We start from the raw sequence: 6,000 nt of genomic DNA, 5'->3' as shown, positions 1-6,000 counted from the left end.
GGATAGACGTCTATAACCACCGCCGCGGTGAGCTTGTTTGTTTGTTTTTTCACGTCAAAACACTCTAATCCGTATTTCAAAATTCTGAAAACTGAAGCAATTCTGTTTTCCACGGTAGCTGCATCAGTTCACATTCCCACCAGCAGTGCACACGGGTTCCCTTTTCTCCACACCCTCGCTGACACCTCCTGTGCTGTGTTTGAAGATGGCCATCCTGACAGAGGGAGGTGGTGTCTCATGTGGTTTTGATTTGCATCTCCCTCATGATTAGCGATGTTGAGCATGCTGCTGGCCAACTGCATTTCTTCTTTTTAAAAATGTCTATTCAGTTCTTCTGCCCACGTTTTAATCAGATTGTTTGGGGTTTTTTTTTTTTTTTTTTGATGTTGAGTTGTATGAGCTGTTTACGTAAGTTGGATGTTAATCTCTTATCATTCATATCATTTGCAAGTATTTTCTCCCCTTCAGTAGGTTGCCTTTTTGTTTTGTTGATGGATTTCTTTGCTGTGCAAAAGCTTCTAAGTTTAGTTAGGCCCCATTTGTTTATTTTTGCTTTTATTTCCTTTACTTCAGGAGAGGGATCCAAAAAAATATTGCTGCGATTTATGCCAAAGAGTGCTCTGCCTATGTTTTCCTCTAGGAGTTTTATAGTATCTGGTCTTACATTTAGGTTTTAATCCATTTTATGTTTATTTTTGTATACGGTGTTGGTGGGCCTGTTTATAATAAAAAGATAAAGTTTCTGGAATATTAGTCCTCCAAGGTACCTCAATATCAACAGCCCCAAAGGAGGTGATCAGATGGCTAAACCAAGGGGCCCACTAGTTGGGGAGATCCAGGGCCCCTACACAAGAGTGTTTACAAGACAAGGACAGATTAACAGTCTCATCAGTAGCACATCTGAGCTATTGGGAGGGCTAAGAAAGGATTGTAAAGGTACCCTAAAAGGATAGAATCAAATCTGGGTTTGAGGGAGGAAACATACTTTCTCAGTGAGGGATTTTTTTGTTAGAGCTAGAAAGGGTCTTAGAGAACATCAGGCCTAACCGCCTCATTTGAAGTGAGGAAACTGAGGTCTTGAGAAGTATAGCAAATTACCCAAGGACGTCCAGCAGTTTAAGGGTGGTGATTGAATTGGATTAGAATCTCCATGACCCAGATACAAATCCAGGGCTCCTACTCTACTAATTCTTTTTCCCAACTTCCTAACCCCTCTAGCAAATACACAGATACCATGCCAAAGCTGAGCTTCAAAAACAGAAGAGTAAAAATATTTTAGTGAGTTCTGACGATTTACATATGGAAATTATACATGGGCCAGTTTCTATATGCTTGGCTGGGGATGATAAGAAAGCACCTTATGGAATTAGTTCAGGGGACCAGCTGGATATCAAGGAAGGCTGGGGCTGAGTTCTAGCATGGGAACAGGTTAGATCATCAGACCTCCTTACCTTCCAGTGCATACATGCATGAAAGCACCCACACATACTTTCCCCCAAATGCTAGAAGCCTTCATGGATAAGAGTCAAATGCACTTTGAGCTAATGAGGTTCCTGGTCCTTGGTGTGAGCACTTACATAGAACTGACTTTTTCAGCAGGGAGAGGAGCAGGAAACAGGCGAAAAATACAGAACAGAGAAGGGGCTACAGGAATGATGCTAAATCAGAAAGGTGTTATAGGATTTCTCTAGGCACCAAGGAAGCCTTTTATGTGTGGAGAAAACATTTTTTTGTTAGTTTGCCAGTTAACCTTATGATTTGGTTTATGCTTTGTTTTTGCAGTGCAACAATTTGTATGAAATCAGTTTATCAGTCTTTTCCCACATGGCACTTGGGTTTCTTTTAATTTTTATTTTATATTAGAGTATAGGCAATTTACAATGCTGTGTTAGTTTCAGGTGTACAGCAGAGTGATTCAGTTACACATATATTCATTTTTTCAGATTCTTTTCCCATATAGGTTATTACAGACTATTGAGTAGAGTTCCCCATGCTGTACAGTAGGTCCTTGTTGATTATATATTTTATATATGGTAGTGTGTATATGTTAATCCCAAACTCCTGATTTATCCCTAGTCCTACCTTTCCCCTTTGGTAACCATAAGTTTGTTTTCAACGTCTGTAAGTCTGTTTCTGTTTTGTAAATAAATTCATTTGTATCATATTTTTTTAAGATCCCACATATAAGTGATATTACATGATATTTCTCTTTCTCTATCTGACTTACTTCCCTTAGTATGATAATCTCTAGGTCCATCCATGTCGCTGCAAATGACATTATTTCATTTTTTGCAAATGGCTTAGTAATATTCCATCATATATATGTACCACATCTTCCTTAATCATTTCCCTGTTGATGGACATTTAGATAGCTTCCATGTCTTAGCAACTGTAAATAGTGCTGCTGTGAACATTGGGGTGCATGATATCGTTTCAAATTATGGTGTTCTCTGGATATATGCCCAGGAGAGGAATTGCTGGATCATATGGTAGTTCTATTTTTAGTTTTTTCAGGAACTGCCATACTGTTCTCCATAGTGGCTGCACCAATTTACATTTCCACCAACAGTGTAGGAGGGTTCCCTTTTCTCCACACCCTCTCCAGCATTTATTGTTTGTAGACATTTTGATGATGGCTATTCTGACCAGTATGAGGTGATACCTCATTTTACTTTTGATTTGCATTTCTTTAATAATTAGCAATGTTGAGCATCTTCTCATGTGCCTCTTGGCCATCTGTATGTCTCCTTTGGAGAAATATCTATTTAGATCTTCTGCCCATTTTTTGATTGGGTTATTTGTATTTTTGATATAGAGCTGCATGAGCTGTTTGTATATTTTGGAGATTAATCCCTCATTGATTGCTTTGTTTGTAAATATTTTCTCCCATTCTGTGGGTTGTCTTTTCGTTTTGTTTATGGTTTCCTTTGCTGTGCAAAAGCTTTTAAGTTTAATTAGGTCCCATTTATTTTTGTTTTTATATTCATTACTCTAGGAGGTGGATCAAAAAAAGATATTGCTGCAATTGATGTCAGAGAGTGCTCTGCCTATGCTGTCTTCTAAGAGCTTTATAGTATCCAGTATTACATTAGGTCTTTAATCCATTTTTAGTTTGTGTGTATGGTGTTAGAGAATGTTCTAGTTTCATTCTTTTACATGTAACTGTCCAGTTTTTCCAGCACCACTTATTGAAGAGACTATCTTTTCTCCATTGTATATTCTTGCCTCCTTTGTCATAGATTAGGTGACCATAGGTGCATGGGTTTATCTCTGGACTTTCTATCCTGTTCCAATGATCTATATTTCTGTTTTTGTGCCAGTATCATACTGTTTTGATTACTGTAGCTTTGTAGTGTAGTCTGAAATCAGGGAGCCTGATTCCTCCAGCTCCATTTTTCTTTCTCAAGATTGCTTTGGCTATTTGGGGTCTTTTGTGCTTCCATACAAATTGTAAAATTTTTTGTTTTAATTCTGTGAAAAATGCTTTGGTAATTTGATAGGGATTGTATTGAATCTGTAGATTACTTTGGGTACTCTAGTCATTTTGACAACATTGATTCTTCCAATCCAAAACATGGTATATCTCTCCATCTGTTTGTGTCGTCTTTGATTTCTTTTATCAGTATCTTATAGTTTTCTGGGTACAGGTCTTTTGCCTCCTAACAGGTTTATTCCTAGGTATTTTATTCTTTTTGATGTGATGGTAAATGGGATTGTTTCCTTAATTTCTCTTTCTGATCTTTCATTGTTAGTGTATAGGAATGCAAGAGATTTCTGTGTATTTTGTATCCTGCAACTTTACCAAATTCATTGAGGAGCTCTAGCAGTTTTCTGGTAGCGTCTTTAGGATTTTCGATGTATAGTATCATGTCATCTGCAAACAGTGACAGTTTTACTTCTTTTCTAATTTGGATTCCTTTTATTTCTTTTTCTCCTCTGACTGCCATGGCTAGGACTTCCAAAACTATGTCGAATAAAAGTGGAGAGAGTGGACATCCTTGTCTTGTTCAAAATCAGACTATATATAATTAAGAGTTAGAAGTGTATAGAATTTCTCAACAACAACAATGTAATATATAAAACAAGAGCAAATAATTAAAATAATTATTTTCAATGTAGAATTATATATCCAGCAAAATTATTAATAAAGTATGATAGAATAATTTCTTTTTAAGACGTACAAGGTCCCCTAACATTTATATCCCATGAATACTTTCTTAGGAAGTTACTGAAGGATGCACTCCACCAAGATAAGAGAAGAAATCAAAAAAGTAAAAGGCCATGGGATCTAGGAAACAGAACAATAGTTGTGTAGCAGTCCAAAGAGCAGCCAGTCAAAATTGCAGCGGAAGGGTGGAAGCTCCTAAAGAGAGGACTGTGGGAATAAATATAAAATGGATCAGTTAGCTTATAGGTTTGCACATATGGAGAGGAGATTTACTGTTTTGTCAAAGAGTTTAGGGATGAAATAATGTAAGGTAAATAGAAAACACAAACTTTAAAATTGTCTCCAGAGAAAATAAAGAACTGTTTAAGAAAGGAAAGCTAACCATATGTCATTGTATGGTTCATCTGTGAATAAAGCATATATAATAGAATAATGTAAACACTGACTACGGTTTAACCAATAACTATATTGGAAGAATGAGGAAGGGGAGATGCAGATGTGCGTGTGCAGGGGGGTTGCTATAAGAGCTAAAACCACATTTTCCTTAGCACACAGTATCTGTTTCCTGCTGTGGCCTAAATGTTTGTGTCCCCCCAAAATTCAAATACTGAAATCCTAAGTCCCAAAGGTGCTGGTATTAGGAGGTGAAGTCTTTCAGAGGCGCTTAAGTCATGAGCACAGAACCCTCCTGAATGGGATTAGTGCCTTATAAAAGATGCTCCAGAGAGCTCCCTGGCCCCTTTGTCCATGTGAGAACAGGAGAGAAAGCATCCACCGTGAACCAGGGACAGGGTCCGCACCCACCCAAGCTGGCTCCCTGGTCTCAGACTTCCAGCCTCCAGAACTGCAAGAAATAAATTTCTGTTGTTTATAAGTCACTAAGTCTGTAGTATTTTGATATAGCAGCCTGAACAGGCTAAGACAAGGTCTAAAACTAAAAAAGTCAAATAGCATTTTAAGCATGTTATTTAGAAATAAAGAGGTAAATGCTGAAATAAATTGCTAAAAGAGTGAAACAATGGCCTTCTAAGGACTAGGGGAGGTTGGAGTTACTTTTTTGTTATAAGCCTTAAAGGACTGTTAGACTTTTTAAAGCCATGCATAAGTATTATTTTGATAAAAATAAAAATTAATTAGAAAAACAAAACCAAGTCCCTTCACCTTGAAAGAACTAGCGTTAACATTGAGTAAACATCATTCTGGATATCTCTGCATATGGATCTATCCAAGATACTCTGGAATCTATCCAAGATACTCTGAAGACAAGGGCGGAAATTTATCATAGAAAAGAACGGACACGGGTGTTAGAAAATAATGCTACTTTCTACTTGCAGCGAGTCCATCTCATTTAACAGTTACATATGACTGTAAATATATGGTATCCTTTTTTAATGTTCTGTCATGCAGATGGCCTTTTAATTCAGCACATTCCTGAGATCTATCCTGTTCAAACATATAGGTGTAGTTCATTTTACCATCCCTGACTTTACCATTGTATGAATATACACTTTGCTCAATCCTCCGTTCGTGGACATTTTGGGTGTTTCAGATTTTCCGCTATTACAAACAGTGCTGTGAGGAACATCTTGTATACACGTCTCCTTGTGCAAACATGGAAGAATCTCTCTCCGGTACATAACTGGAGGTGACATCGCTAAGTCAAGGGTATGAAGGGCATTTTCAAGTTTCCTGTGCAATGCTAAACTTCTCTGAAGTGAGCCTATCAATTTTCACTCTCACTATCAGATCTAGACGCGTGTGGGAGATTCCCGCCCTCTTTGAGACAGTCTGAAAGTGGTGTGATTTTTCCTTCAGTGCCATTAAGGACCACT

The sequence above is a fragment of the Hippopotamus amphibius genome, chromosome 6 (assembly GCF_030028045.1).
Source record: "Hippopotamus amphibius kiboko isolate mHipAmp2 chromosome 6, mHipAmp2.hap2, whole genome shotgun sequence".
Lineage (NCBI taxonomy): Eukaryota > Metazoa > Chordata > Mammalia > Artiodactyla > Hippopotamidae > Hippopotamus > Hippopotamus amphibius.
This window is presented reverse-complemented; position numbering follows the sequence as displayed.